The sequence below is a fragment of the Hetaerina americana genome, unplaced genomic scaffold (genome assembly GCF_022747635.1).
Source record: "Hetaerina americana unplaced genomic scaffold, ioHetAmer1.1.p SCAF_23, whole genome shotgun sequence".
NCBI classification, from domain to species: Eukaryota; Metazoa; Arthropoda; class Insecta; order Odonata; family Calopterygidae; genus Hetaerina; species Hetaerina americana.
The window spans coordinates 5,595,848-5,612,461 of record NW_027286797.1 but is presented as its reverse complement, the minus strand read 5'-3'; the positions used below and the strand labels follow the sequence as shown (position 1 = coordinate 5,612,461).

Below are 16,614 nucleotides of genomic sequence, written 5' to 3'. Positions count from 1 at the left end.
AGGGACAAAGTTAAAATTTTGACAATATCGAAAAATAATTGGCTGAGTACGAGCAAAAATAAACTGAGAAACACGTCAGAAGGGCAGCACCTCCAGTAATCTTCACCTGCAATGGGAAGATAAAAGAAGACTCCATTACGAAATTCATAGTTTAAACAAATACATGCTTAACCAACAACCTCATCACTCTACTCCAAATTATTTTTGAAGCCAAATCAGCAGCAAGGAAGTTTAACGTGAACGACAGTTACAAGCACGTACAGTGCGATGTCATCGCATTTACTAAAATATCATAAAATTTAGCCGCTCGCTCGTCCTGTTCTAAGGCACAGGTTCCAGCCTTTAAATTTCAACATTTTCAAATATTTAGCCACCGTCATGACCAAACGCTGAGAATCTACTTACGGCGCTCACGTCCAGCAATGGTCCTTGCACCTTGGGCCGGAATAAGATTCCCTCCGTCGCAAGAACCCCGATCGCACCACTCACACGGTCTATTCCTTCTCCCTGGTGCCGCGGGGCTTATATAGGGAAGGTCCTGGGAAGGGTATGAGGGATACTCGTCTTTAAGGCGGCCGCTTGATGTCGAAGGGGGCAGAGGGCACAGGCGTCGGACGGAAGACGTAGCGTAGACCTGTGGGACGGGGAGCAGGCATGAGTAAACGGGTAAAGGGAGAGAGGAAGGCGAGTGAGGGGAGGGGTCATACCCTTGAATCACAGGGGGGCGCAGTCCGGTGTTCATGGTCGATCGTCTCATTTGAAAAGTGAGAAAAAGCAGGAAATTTTGGATTCGGTCAATCTTCGGGGATTCGATATATTCGAAGACATTTCTAAAAATTACCGGCATTGGTATAGACGGACAACTTACGTTCAATGGTGCATCTGCCATCGAATGATACGATAAGAGAATTTGAGTGAGGAGATTTTATAACCCAGTTTGAATTCGCTCGGCGGCAGAGGAAACGGTGGCCTTGCCGATGATGGCCGTTGGAATGCAGTGCTCAGTCCAAGTGTGAAGGTTAAGTTGGCTGAACGTCTATAGGGTGATATTGGTGGGGCGCGAGTGGGGATGCATAATGCGAGGAGGTGATTGGTGAAAATAAAATTTAAAAAGGAGTTGACAATAGGGAGAGTGTGGCTAGATGGGTATAAAAGCTACTAGAGTGATCATGGAAAGGGACGCTGTATATACGTTCATAAAGTCTACACGAACCTTTAAGAATGAATCAGAGCCTATCGGTGGGTTTTATATAATACTGTTCACACAAAATTACAATAAAAGATTTTTGAAAGAAGTTCTTTTGAGTTATGGCATTACGATTTTTCAATATTAGCCGATGTTTTGCATTGTTTTACAGCACAAAGTCCACTCAATGATTAGCAAGCTCGCTAGCTTTCGCCATCAGTCGAATAGCGAAACACGCTCCAGTAAATGTGACGGCGTTCTTGTTGTCGCCTCGTACTAGAAAGCTGTGCACAGAACTATTAAGATGGCTCTGTCAGCCTGATTATATTCCTCGAGCGTAGAAGAATACGCACGGTGATGGAATCACCCAGAGGATAAAGGTGCGAATGAAGGCCGGGAATCTCTTCAGAATAGATAGAGAGCAAATAAGAATCACGAAGAGGCATGAATCCAATGTAGTGAAGAAAATTCGTTATTACGAGTGACTCAGTAGAAGCCGCTGGATTACGGGATAAAGGATCTACACTCCAATGTAATACAAGGTAATTTAAGATTCCTTTTATGAAATCGCAAAATTAAACCAGATGGAATCTTAAATAAAAGGGAAAAGACTTAATACAATTAAATGGAATGTTTATCCTATCAAGTTTATTTCGCGGGCCAGAGCCCCTTCCATAGAAACATTGTAATCAAGGATTATTTTAATTAAACTCTTCAGACCAACAGGGAGTCAACAATCCACGGGACTAACGGCTCGTCTTAATTCACGAGCCTTCCATCGGAAAATATCATTGTTGAAGAAAACTTGGAGGCCGCTCTAGATGAGATTTTTTTTCACATGACACGCACACGTTAGACCAAGAGAATTCGCTGTCTACCTCATGTAGTGCAGGAAGTCCACACACATTTTAAAGAAAACTCCCTGCGAATTCATTGCATTTGTGTGTACGATCTTGTTGGAAATCTAAAGGAAGAAGGCCCAGGGGAAATCTCTCATCCGGAGAGAATGGAAGTCTCCTCAGCGACCCTGATGGGGTTAGAGTCGAGGAGACGCTGTTTTGGTTTCCAGGTCGGTCACTGCAACTAGGATTCGAAACCGGAGGATCCATGCTTAAACACGATCTAGAGTTCGGCTACTTGTCTCAAGTTTACGTTTCTCACGACCTTGTCGAGCCATAATTTAGTGTAAATATCATAATTCCCCTACTAGTCATACTAGGGGAAATAGACATAGCGTCCTCAACAGGCCGTTTAATCTGCCAGTTAATAGAAGGGAATTTGAAACAACGCATTCGAGAACGCAATGTCGACATCCAGCACCAGTCAGTTATTATATCTAACAGAGGTGCTAAGATGAATTCAATATGATTGTGTACCTCAGTTCTGCGAGTATGGTGTTACTTCGGTACCCACCGAAGCTTTCATATTTATTCCTCAATGCTCTAATACTTCAGATTATTTGTATCATTTATTTGCAATGCATAATATTAATAGGCATTCGTACTTCAAAAAATGGTTAAAAATCCATCAGATCAAGGTTCCTCTAAGTTGTTGGCCTCGGTGTTGGTGGGGAGACGTCCTGTTCTGCAACTCAGAGGTCACGGGTTCGATTCCCGTCTACGTGGGTTTTCCCACACCTAGGGATTGGGGGTTTGTAGTTGTCCTTAATATAATATGTAGGGTTTAGGTGGAAGAAGGGACTATAAAGTCTCAATCTCGCTCCAATGAAGTGTCGTTAATAAGTACATCACGCTTCATTGCAGTGATGGAGGTTGTTGGGTACAAAAATAACGGAATATATCTTGTCAAGAACCCAAGGTAGGGTGCTTTCCTTGAAGATAAACAATCCCAACTGTGAACTCAGAGAACAGATTATTCCTCAAATGACCTCAGGAGCTGGGAGAAACCTGTATCCCCACAAGCAAAGTATTGAATCTCCATTGGTCACATTTCACCCCCAAAACCCAACATAATAACTGCCATTCTTCCCATCCCTCTCCCCCTCTCTCCTCCCACTTCCACCCCACTTTGGCTCTCCCTCCTTGCTCCAGCTACTCTCTTCTTGGACACCTCACCCCACCATTGGATCATCGTGGAATGGAAATTCAGATTCCACATTCTGCAGCTCTGACTACTTTTAACTCAGCTCTGTCAGCCCCTCGCTATCAGGTGATGAGTTCAGTATCCAGGAGGGTGAGTGTTAATTTTGAGAAGTATTTCTTCTCTTGGTATTTAGGGATGGAAAAATTCCTTTTTCGAACAAGCTGTTTTATAGTTCAATAAAATTTGTAGTGCTATGTAAAATTATTTTGTTAATACAAAGATTTGGACACCAAAAATGCTCAGTTTCATTTTGAAACAATGGATGCTAAAGCTGACTTGCTAGGTATAGCATTTAATAAACTGTCAATTCCTTGGTCACACCAATCATTAGGCCAAAAGATTTAAAGCTACATCTATGAACGGGAATGTGATATAATTGTCCCATTAGAGGTTCCTATTTTGCAAAAATCTTCAATAATTTATTCCGCCATGGGTTTTGATCCAAAATATGGAAAATGGCAGTTGATGGCTTAACCAGTAATCCCTGGTGGATATTCCCCGGGGCATAACTTTTAATTATTAATTTTAGGAAAAATGGAATACCATGTAAATATTAGTGCGACACAATTTTAATATGCAAACAATGCTGGTTTCTAAACAAAATCTAAATGCTGGTTTCTTTTTAACAATAAATTTTATGCAGCATTCATCTCAAATGTAAAAATCAGTGTTACGTGATACCTCTGCCAACCAAATTCCTTAATAATTAAGGTGTATTATTGAGATTTATCTGGCATGGAGGAATTTGGTGAAAAGGAATTAATTATTCAGATATGAGCCACGCAATACTCTCTTTTCTGTGCATCCTACTCGTAGCCCCAGTTACTTAACATTTTTATCATAATGAAAAGGGCAGTGAAAATTAGATTTATGGACATATTTCATAATATTCCCAGGGCAATAGGAAGTATGGGGAGAAGAACACTTCCTACTACAAATGCCTGTGACATTGTATGTACGGCATTTCGTCAAATCATCTTGTTCCTTTGGAGAGGAGCGTGGCATTGCTCACCTTGTAAAACCCACGTAGAGACACACCCGCGAAGAGAAGGGGGATGTGAAAACCTGCAAAAACCCAATGAATTAAATGAAAGATATTCGTATATTTACTTTGTAGCAATCATTTTCGCATAATGTACATATGATTGGGTTACTGAAATTGAAATGAAGAAATTATTAATATTTAATACACATGAGGAGCAATGAGATCGATCGATATCAAAATGAGGCATTAGATCCTCTTCTCCTGAGCCCTTTAGAGAGAAACTTATGGAATGGATATTTTGGCGCAGACGCCTCTTTGTGGCTCACTTTCATATGACTCTGTCTAGCTCACTTCACATCTATTTGCCAAGTATTTCAGGATGACATAAAAATTGATGCCCAAAGGTCATTTGGTACGACATCTCCAACATCGGTAGTCTTGATAGACCTTTTTTCTGCTGATTAAAAAGGATAAAATAAGCGTAATTTCTTGGATTGACTTAGGGAAAATAAAAACTTGGCGGAGAATAAAGCAACCATAATAAAAATCCTCAAGTCGACGTGTTCATGGGATGAGCATTTTCAGAAAAGAAGAGGTTTGACGCTGTCGAGAATCGCTGTCGGGCTAAATGATAAATGATAGGTGCCTGTGATATTGTTGTTTCTACTATGTTACATTTACTTTTCATAGAATCTGAATGCATTACTCATTCATTATATTTTTATTTTAGACTACAAAACTCATATTTTTCATACCTTTTGCTAAATATCAGCAGCTTTAAATAGTTAATTGGGTGTGCATTTCGCTCCGTTTCCTATATTTTTTATTATATATGCAGTAATAACATGGGAGTACGGTGACAAAATATAATTGTTATTATTATTTCGTTTAAAATGTCGTTTCTATTTAAAGACTTAATCAATGATCAACACCAAAATGAAATCATCAAATATTTACGATTTTTTTTCATTGCACTACACGCAAAGTGGTCAATGCCCACTTAATGTATTTTTTTAATTGAAAGAATCTTCCAATTCCTACCTTTTTTGTTCGGGGTATATATAATAAAATCTGCTCCTTACTTGATCCCTTGCCACTTAACAGTGAACTGCTTTGGTTACACTAAGAAATGGCTAATTTTCAGGATGGATTAAATAAATGTGATGAAGTTTCTTGCCTCCGTTTCAGAATTTGGATTCCGTAGTTTGCAAACCTGCGTATTCAAATTGACGACCAGGCCTTCCTCACCGCGCTGCATCGCGGAATGGGTCTCTTGTTTGCTGACGCCGAATTCATTTCGTTGCACCTGGAATATTAAACAATAAAGAAACCGTCACAACTTGTGGCCTGCCGATACGTTCTTTGGGCCGACAATTTAGCCAACCGTCCTTCTCGGGCTCTCCTGCTCGTCTACCTGTAGCTCTGCTTTGGTTGGCCTTCCTGGTCCCTCAGACTATGTATACGCGGGCGGGTGCCAGGGATCTCGTTCGCTGGGAATTGGTTATCCGTGGGAACGGGTCGTCAGTCACTCTACCGATCCGCCTGAAACATCGCAAGTTCACGTTGGCATCGTGCGAACATATGCACATAAATCTTAGGAAATATGGTTTCCGACACCCAAACAATATCAATAGAAATTTTTGAATGTCCCCTAGTCTAGAGAATATCTATTTCAATAATATTTTGGAAATGTTCTTTCATATGGTGTCCAACTATTCGGAAATATGGATCTTTTACTTAATGCTCCCCATTATCCTTCCACCGGGAACAATACACCACCCATTGTGAGATCTACACCACGCAATATTGTCGCCACTGAAAGGTTTGGCCTTGAAATTGGCCCTAAAAATGGCCAAAGAAGTTATAATTTGGTAATTCAAAATGTAATATGACTTCATTTAAGCTTTCATCATTGGTAAAATCTTCAAAAGAAGAAATAACAGTGACGAAAATGGCAATTAACATTAGTAATACAATTAACTTTGCTCTTTCCCAAGCTTCTTCTAACCATGCTACCCGATTCACCGGTAAATAGGAGGAGAGGCCCTCAAACCATATCTACGAGTGTAGTAGCGACGCACGGATGTAGTTGAATGGATGTGGACCTCAAGGGAAGGGACTTTGGAAGGGCAAAGCGGAGGCACGAGGTACGAGGTACGAAGGGGAACGGTTGCGAGAGGGAGGTGGGAACGGGAAGTTGACGGCACAACAGGAGTAAGACCACGCGATTCGAAACGAATAGCAAGTGTACGTGGTCTCATAGTTACTGGCGGAGGAGGCGGTAATGGGTCAAGTCCGTCCTTGGTGAGAGCTATGGTCTTCTTGATGATAAACCTCCTCGGAGAACGTTTTTGGAGGCTGATTGCGTGTTATGAGGTGGAGACACTTAAAGACAGCGGACGGTGCGTGTCTCCACTTCGGATACTTCGCTATATTTGCGACTCCCTCGCTAGCACCTGGGGGGGGGGGGGGACGCGTGTCGGGATGGCCAAGTTAAAATTTAGACCATTAGCAGGAGTCACGACCGTAAATTATAGGTTTTATTTCAATGATATTAGAGAACGGTCCTCCAAAGAGACGGCAGTTACAGATATACTATTTTAATGTATGCGTATTTCCCTGATACTCAATTCACCCGCACAGCGGTATAGTTTATAAAATGCCCAATCCCGTTTGGGCAAATACTGCACCCTACTTGGAATTTTGGAATACTAGTCCCTGATGTCAGTAGTCGCTTTAAACCGATTGTAAGTGTAACATTTCTATATCTGGTTTGGTACACTGGCATCATGATGCGAAGGAACTCTACTTGAGGGTGTGCTCCCTGTCACTTTCTACGGAGAACTCATTTAATTTACAGCCATGTAAATAGATGATATCATTTTTTTCTCTCGTACCCGAAATGCCCGATAACGATCATATTCTGCTTTTAACAAATGAATGAAGAACATCCACAATATTTGCCCCGTAAATTCGCTTTACTGCACGGTATGACACTTTCCAATGAACATATACTAAGCACAAAGGGCGATGGAAAAATATTTTCGGAGAGTCCCGAAATATACAATCAAGGATAAGGAACTCTTTGGTTCGCGATCCAAGAAGGGATCTTTCATGACTCTTTTCCAGCGTCTCGTCGCCTATCACCTATTAATTCTGTTTTTATCTACGTATTCACATCGTAATAAGATATGCATTTTAATAATATGGATTCATCCATTTCAAATATTATCGAGGCTTAATTTTCTCCGTCCAATTTTATTTTCTGTCGTAACAGAACACCCTGTTTTACTAAAGGTAGGGAATATTAAACTTGTATCACCTACGGGTTCCTCCAATTGATTTCTCTATACACTTACTGTGATTGTCTTGTGTTCTGGTATGTGTCAGGGGATATGAGAATATGTCGGCTTGCAGTATCATTAGCTCCGAGAAACCAGCGTTCCAGTTGTAAGCACCGAACATCATTCTCGTGATTGTTTTTCAATTTAATGAATATTTTCGCCTCTCTTACTTACATGTTAGGAATATGCTAACTGTGCATATAATGTGTTATTTGCACAACTGACTCCTCTTCTTGATGCAAGTGAACAGGTTAGCTATTTTAACAATACATGTGGCCGTGAAGTTAATTAGTATGAGGCGTAGTAAGTAATTACTATAAGGTGTAGTAAGTGATTAGTAAGGTTTAGTATAAGGCGAAGTAAACCCATAGCAGTCCCGAATTAGTACCATCAGGCTATTTCCTATTCTTAAAAGTGAAATCATCAATAATTGGTAGTCAAAAAAATGAATATATGGTTTTTAACGAGTTTAATCATGGACCAAAATTTCTTCACCTTCAACAACCACTTATTCAAACAAAGTTTTGGCAATGCCATGGGCAACTCTCCCTCCCATTTCCTAGCTAACTTATTTATGTTCAATGTTGAGCAAAAGTGCCGAAAAAAAATTTAAATATTTCTCCAACACCTACTACAGGTATGTAGACGTTATGTTTTCTATTTTTGACACAAATACCTAGTCCGATGACTACTTCCTCAAAGACCTTAAATGTCAATACCCGTCCATTAAACTTACCTGCGAAGTTGAGAATCACAAGTCCCTCCCCTTCTTGGACCTGCTTCTCACCAGAAGCAATAATCAGCTTTCGTTTAATATTTACCGCAAGCCAACGCACACAGGCAACTACATTCTTCAGTCTTCCTCGGATCATCACACCCACAAACACGCCGCCTTCCATTCTCCAATACACCGTCTTCTATATGTACCCTTGAACAAAGCAGACTTTCAAAAAGAACCAAACTAATAACTTCAAAAAGACCGCAATATCTAACGGCTACACCGAACAAATTATTGACAAAATACTCGAGAAACATAAACAGAAAAGACTTATCAGAACCAGGACCACGCTATCCCAGCCCAATGAAAAGAAATGCATTAAACTTCCCTTCCGACCAAAAACCAACCAAGGGTTTGAAACCATTTTCAAGAAACATAACTAACTAAATATCCCTCGTTCTCATCCAATAAGAAACTAAAGTGAATACTTTGAAACCCAAAAGATCCCATGGAACCCCTTCTCAGATCTAGTATACACCAAATTTCATGCCCACAATGCAATTCCTCGTACATAGGACAGAACAGAAGAAACCTAGTCACACGTTCTGAAGAATATGCCGCTTGTATCAGGAGGGGGAACTTCCAAAAATCCTCCATTGCCCAACACAACCTCTCTGAAGGACATAACATCACAATTAACGACATCAAACTCCCTACAAATGCCCCAGACTACATGACAAAATATTATCATTGCATCCAAATAAAAAAGAGCCGTACAAATATAATGAACGGAGACCAAGGACCAATTGCATCTTGCCTTTTTTCTCTGATGACGCAGTTAACTCACAAACTCCTCTTCCAACCTCCAATTATTCCTCCCCTCTCCACTAACCATGCCATACGCCCCCCACCAAACTTTGGAACCCTTTCAATTGTCGTTTTAAATAGAGAGGCACCCCCCTTTCTTCCCCCTCCACTTAGTAGAAAACCAACCGCCAAAACTTTCGCTCCCCCTTATCCACGATTACAGTTCGCTGTTTTCTTCCCCCCACACCCCCCTCTCTGAACCTACAATACTCCCCTTGGACTGTCTAATCTCCCCACCCCCTCTCAGTCGTCCAATCACGAGTTTATATTCCCCCCCTCTTCCTCTTCCCAATGACACATTCCTCCTAACCCCCCTAACGGAATATGCATTCCCCTCCGAATAGTATGCCTGCTTGGCATGCGAAATACCTGATGTCAGGTATTCTCTAGGCACTTATCCTTCCGCGAAACCTACTTTCTTATTTTCTGTTTGTGTGATTGACGGGTCCCTGACATAGGAGGAATCATGGTAAACCCTGAAAGAGTGAGTACTTGTGAATCGCAAAGGTCACTGTTTTAAAAACCACACCTGAGTGATTGTGTGAATAAGCGACAGCGTGCGTGCATCTGTTTTATTACAATATAGAGTCAATTGAGTGATTGGCGGGTCACTGACAGGAGGGCTGCTTGTAAACCCTGCGTGTGTGAGTAGTTGCGATTTACGGGAGTGCTGTTGCTACTGACACACTAGTTATCGAGTGGTTGCAAGTTTTTCTTTTAATTTTTATTATTTATTTTGTCTTTTGGTGTGTGATTCAGGCATACGGGATTCGCTGTTTCTTAAACACACCCAAGTGACCTAGTGTGTGCACCATGTCCCACCCCTAACTTGTAACTTTGTTTTCTTCCCACGCCCCCTTCTCAACCTTGTTCCAATCAAGTTTACGGTCTCGGCTATCCAGTTTCCAGTGACATCCTCCCTCGAAGGGAACCATCACGGGACCCTAAGTGCCATCAAAAAAACTTTCAAGCACCTTCACCCCCCGTACCCTTAGGAACGTTCCGGAATCCGCTTGCCAGGGAACTTTCGAATCGTGGAAAAGCTGCTGGCGAAAGTGTTCCTACGCTTATGATATATACTTTGAAGAATTGCGAGGAATCATAGCAGTATCTGAAATAAATATTTTTACCGACATTTTCCCGATACTTTTTATACCAACCAAGTAGCCCGACATCCACCGCAACGGTTTTATGGCGGTAGGGTTGAGGGAACCAACACAACTGAAACATTTGTAAGACACTGGTTTGGCTCGAGTGTGAGCAAACGCACACCCCTCTTGCAGACAGCTTTCTCATGTCCAAATATTCAATTGATATGCGATTTATTATACTTTTTTAGGTCACCTCATCAGGTCACCAGATGATGATGTAGTAACATTGTAATCGGTCTACTATTTACGGTCTATCAGTGCTTAAACCATTTCCCCTAAGCAGTCCATTAGAAAACCTCAAACACATATTTACACAAATAAACCCAAACACTATCAGAAACACACTCGCATACAAAGTGACACAGAGGCAGACAAAAACACGCGCAGAAAAAACCAACCCGCGTCGCCATATTGCGTCGGCAGGGTATAAATTGCGGGCGGAGTCAGCTCGTTGGTTTTGGACACGCAGATGAGCATCGGGAATCCGTGGCCAGAAGCAGGGGGGAGGCACGGGAAACTTCAGGGGGACATATGTCTAGGGGGGATGCATGGCCAGTGAGGACCCGTCGGTAGGAATGGTGGCAGTGGGGATCAGGGACCAGGTCACGTGGTGTGACCGGCCTTATTTTATTATAAATGACGGGAACTTCGGTATTATTATAGGGTTTACAAGAAATATTACATCTGTGCCCCTTTTCCAGGAGTACAGAGCAGCGGTATTGTCTATGAACATATTCATTAGCACATCAGTTCATTTCAAATGGCGGAGCAGGTCGAAGGTCATCTTCAGGTCTTTGAGAGCCGCGAAGCACTCGCCGGCGTTGATTGAGCTGGGTTCCGGGATCGGGAAGACTGCGACAGCTCCCACTCTTCAATGGCGACAATACACTGGCGTGGAGCACACAATTTGGGCTTCTTTGACACGGGGTAATGACATTTCACGGTTGTATATTTCACTCTCTAGCAAATGCATCCACCAGGTGGTATCTCGCCGAGACTCTTGTGAAAAAGGAAGCTGGGTAAACGCAAGATCCAGCACACTCGCACGAGAAAGCCAGCGGCTTGTGAGACATTACCCGCTCTTAAACGTGGTATTAAGGGGATCACAGTACGCACTCTTTTTCTGGAAGCTGGAGTCAGTTGCACCGAGCGTGTCTTTGCATCAGTTGACACACCTCTGCATTTAAGGCTGTGAGTCAAGATAGTTACTGATTTCCGATTGTTAATTTCCCACCGAATTCCTTGTCTAAATATTCAATGATGGAATATGTGCAAAATGTTACATATGCCAGTCATCTAAATAGTATATGATCTTGAGACTGAATTTGTTAGAGACAAAGGTTGTAATATCTTATGCCTATCTTTGTAAGATGGCGGGGGACAGTGAATATCCCATTGGTACTCGGGTAAATGCATACGTAATTTCTCGATAGGGAAAACCATAAAATTTCCAATGTTGCACTTAAACTTGGATTCGTCAAAACGAAATTATAAGGTGTACTTTTTCTAAATTTGCGTTTTCCGGAATGATGGAAATGGCTCTTTCTGGGACCATTAAAAAGAACTTTGGAATTGGAACTTTGGAACTGGAATTTAGTCCATGGGGGCAGGTAGTAAATAGGGCGCGCACCACCAATGGCCTCAGGAATGAGAAAACACTTGAATGCGCTCTTGATGCGCCTCGGAACGATGATTCCGACTTCCGAGTCGCACCACCGGAGCGTGCCTTCCTCAGACACGGAAAGGCATGCTCAGCGATTTGGCCGAGGTGGGGCCTTCAGAGAGACTACTGCCGCGGTCCCATTGAGGATCCCCGCCCCTGCCAAGGTTTTGTCGAAAGGGCTGTGCTGGGCGTTGCTCTGATTGTCGCTGAAGTGGCGGCTGGTATCCCAAAGCAGTCGAAGGGTTTAGGCCGGTACTGTTGGTGTCGATCGGAGGGCATCTGGCCATCCGTATGTAGCCACAGTCAGCCGAAGCCTTGGCCTGTTGTAAACGAAGCTTTGTAGGGGAGTTGATAGGTGTTTCTACTCTGCATATACATGAAGAATGAATTCTGCCTCCTGGATGCCACGTGGCTTAAGGCGCGGCGATGATAAATTATTCCTCATCAAAGTAAGTAGCTGGAGTCCCTCCGAGTCTTGCCGGGTATCAAGGCCCGGTGTGGTGGCTGGTCGCTGGGCAGTACGGTAGCTACTACTGGGGGTTGAGTCGCTGGAATGGCTTGTTGTAAATTAGCTAAGGTCTGGGATAACTTCGTAATTTGCGCAGCTAATGCCAAAATTTGTTCCTCCATGGTCGCCTGAGAGAAAGACATTTTGCAGGTCCCTTTAGACGATGCGTGTTTGTTTTTCGTCCTGAAACAGGCCACACACAAGAACACACACGTAGACACAGACAGGCACCCACAGGTACACAAACATACACATACGCATATACCCATACATAATATAAATACATAATTTGTGCAGCTAATGGCAAAATTTGTTCCTCCATGGTCGCCTGAGAGAATACAAACATACATATTTGATATTTCGTCGAAGTAACACGGGAGTGTTGAATAAAAAACTTTGTAATAGCAACAAACAACGTAAGACCACATATAAAGAACACTCGCACGTCATTTCTTAATAGTGTCTACGGTAATCAGTTCCGTCTTCCTCAGACAAAACAGTGGTATTCCTCAGAATTAGTGATTCTTCTGAAGAATATGGAGCTAAAATCCGTCGAAATTATTGAGAAATAACGTGTGAGTTTTCTTTTTATGTGTTCTTATATCATTTGTACATATATATATATATATATATATATATATATATATATATATATATATATATATATATATATATATATGTTATTCTCGTTGTAAATGACCAAATTTGACCGTTGCCACCAGGAAAATCCCCTATTTGCAATGTAACTGTAAAATAAAATTAATTAAAACGTTTTATAAATGTATGTTTATATATATATATATATATATATATATATATATATATATATATATATATATATATATATATATGTCTATGTGCGTATTTCTCCCTCCCCGGACTACAACCTTGACCTGGTGGAAGGGCTTGTGCGTTCCGATGACCCCTAGAGCTGTCCTGGCGGGAGTAATAATAATTGCTACTGGTAGGGTCACCCATGCCAGATAGTTTGAACGTTAGGTGATAGACGAAAGGTAGTCCACGCAGGGTCTGTTCCTCAGTGAGGCGGCTGCAATGGAATCTGACCCCAGTGGGGCGGCCAGTAAGTGATGGTGTCACGTTAAAAACACTATTGAGGAAGGCAATGAGAAACCACCTCAATTATCATACCCAAGATAAATATGATGGAAAATACAGAGATTTTGAGACCAGGCAACTACGGGGCTCGGCCCGATCGGCCGTGTGTCGTACCGGCAGCGGGGGAGGTAAGGCTTCCGCGGTCGTCATCACACGAAACCCTTGCAATGGAAAACCGACAGCAGCAGGACAGAAGGCGCAGGAGAAGAAGACCAAATTAGTTAGAATAGGAACGTTTAATGTAAGGGCAATAATGAGGACAGAGAAATTGTAGAATGTTAAGCGAGAGATGGAAAGGGGAAATTTAGATATTTTAGGTCTATTCGAGGTGAGATGCAAGGATAGCGGGGATTACTGGAGTGATAACTATAAAATAATATAGAGCGGCGGGGACGAGAGGCAACGAGGGGTTGCTATAGTATTAAATGAAGAGGTATGAAGAAGCGTAGTCAACATAGAGCAGGTAACGGATAGGTTATTATTAGTAGAGATAAAAGCGGAACCGACAAGCTTAGTTATTATTCAGGTTTACATACCACCGTGCAACCATAAGGAAGAAGAGGTCGAGAGGATATATAATCCGTTTGACGACATAATCGCGTGTGTTCCCGCAGGGAAACATTTGATAGTGATGGGGGATTAGAATAAGACGGTAGGCGAAGGAGGAGATGGTGATGAGGCCGGGGACTACGGTTTAGGCACGAGGAATGACCGCGGGGAGAAACCAAGGATGAGGTGATTACACGGATGATGAGCGTAGAAAATGGAAGACTGTAAACACAGAGTTAGGCAAAATAACACAAAAAGAATTAAACAATTAATTGAGGCGGGTAACAAATAAAGCTATAGAAGCATGGTGGAAGACGCAGTGCGAGGATGTTGAAAGTCTCCAGAGGAAGGGTGAAACCGGTGCGCTGTACAGCAAAGTTAAAGCTTTATCGGGAAGTAAGAAGCGGAGATCTATTCTAACAGTTACACATAAGGCGGGAAAGGTAATAGTTGACATAGGAAAGATCCAAGAGAGTTGGAAGGAGTATTTAGAAGAACTGCATTGGAAAGAACTTCGACCAACAAAGTTAGACATTGAAAATGAATATCACGTAGAGGAAGATAGCTTAGGTCCAGGCATACTAGACAATGAGATAGAAAGGGCATTAAGGGAAATGAAACTAAATAAAGCCGAGGGGGTGGATAAAATTCCCGTTGAACTATTGAAATGTCTAGGAAAACGTGGGAGGAAGAGGCTATATGGGCTGATCCGTAGTATTTATGAGATAGGAATCTGGCCGGAAGATTTTGTGAAATCAATTTTAGTTCCTATTCCGAAAAAGGTAAAGGCCACGTCATGTGAGGGCTACAGGACAATAAGTTTGATATTCCACGCAGCAAAAGTAGTTCTCAGGATCACAAAAAGAAGGGTAGAGAGTAGGGCAAACGATTACTTAGGGGATGATCAGTTTGGGTTTAGGAAGGGAAGAGGTACGCGTGATGCCATTGCAGTAATTAGATTATTAATCCAGAGGAATAAATAATACAACCAGGATGTATTTGCCTGTTTCGTAGATTTCGAAAAGCGTTTGACAGAGTGAATTGGGAAAAACTAATGAGTATATTTTAGAAAATAGGAATAGAATGGAGGGAAAGGAGGCTAATCCACAACCTGAAAATGTCTCCGACTGCTCAGGTGCGGCTGGGGAGTATGGAGGGGCAAAGTTAGGAAGAGGTGTAAGACATGGTTGCCTATAATCACCGTTGCTGTTCAACCTGTATGCAGAGGAAATGATTAAAGAGGCAAGGGAAGAACTGGAGGTAGGAATGAAAGTGGGCGGGGAATTCGTAAAATCAGTTAGGTTTGCTGATGACCAAGCTTTAGTTTGTTAGTCAGCCAAGGGGTTGCAGGCGTTCCTGAGGGAATTGGAAATACAGTGTGACAGGTATTGGATGATAATCAATATTAATAAAACAAAGGTTATGCGATTTTCTAGAAAGAAAAATGCTACGATAAACATTAAAGTAGGAGGGCAAAAACTAGAGCAGGTAAAACAGTTACGTATCTCGGTAGTGTTTTGGACCAGCACGGTCAAAGTAGTAGGGACGTAAGGAGAAGAATTGCGCTGAGCAAAGAGGCTTTCGCAAAGAGGAGGGAGTTAATGACTTGGACGTTGAGCAAGAATGTTAAGAAAAGACTCGTAAAAACTTTGATATGGAGCGTAGCTATGTACGGCGCGGAAACGTGGTCATTGAAGCAGGAGGAGACATAGACTGGAGGCTTTTGAAATGTGGGTGTGGAGAAGAATGGAGAAGGTGAAATAGACAGATAAGAAAACAAACAAGGAAGAACTTAATATGGAGGGCGAAGAGAGGGGTTTGTTTGGGAAAAATCCAACGAAGGCAGGAAAGGTGGATGAGGGGGGTATGGTATTGTATGTACAAACATACACAATCTTTGAACAAACTTCGTTGCAATCATTACTGGAATAGACCCGATTTTTTTATTTTTATGACTTAATAAGTTAGACTTACTTTAATACAGTCCGCAAAATACGGTTCCACTTCTGGTACCGAATTTTTTTCTTTTAAACTCTTATCTTCAGAATATTTAGAAACTTCTTGTTCAACTAGGGTCATTCCCATAATTATTACACCCTGTTGATTATTTACGCAAATTCTTTATAGTAGTACTTGCTCTGCCTTTTCTGCTTTTGAGTTTCCAGTTGCATCTGTCGCCTGTCTTGGTTGAGGGACCCTCACGCTACCCTTTGGGTCCCATTCCCTACCCGAGTTCTTTGGGAGGAAACCGTTGTATGTTGCATGTCCATGTGGTAGTGGAGTTTCGCCTACTTACTTTTCAAATACTAGCTCGCACGTTATTGGATACATTTTTTACTGTATCTTAAGATGTAATTTTTTGCTTGATAATAGCTTATGTATTTGCATCCATCAAAAATTGAAGGGATTTTGCATGAATCCTGT

At 41.9% G+C, this 16,614-nt stretch overlaps 1 long non-coding RNA gene across 2 annotated transcripts in view; it reads right to left on the bottom strand.

The window, feature by feature from the left end:
- Positions 1–541: 541 nt before the first annotated feature.
- The window catches only part of LOC139689396 (uncharacterized), a 52,005-nt gene continuing 35,932 nt past the window's right edge, over positions 542–16,614 (bottom strand). The window contains exons 1-3 of one of the 2 annotated variants that reach the window (XR_011701318.1): positions 8,355–8,429; positions 4,302–4,354; positions 542–634 (exon numbers count right to left, since the gene is read on the bottom strand). This is a non-coding gene — a long non-coding RNA (uncharacterized lncRNA). Of the gene's footprint in view, positions 635–4,301; positions 4,355–8,354; positions 8,430–16,614 lie in introns of those variants that run through there. The other variant, XR_011701319.1, reaches the window with a different exon arrangement.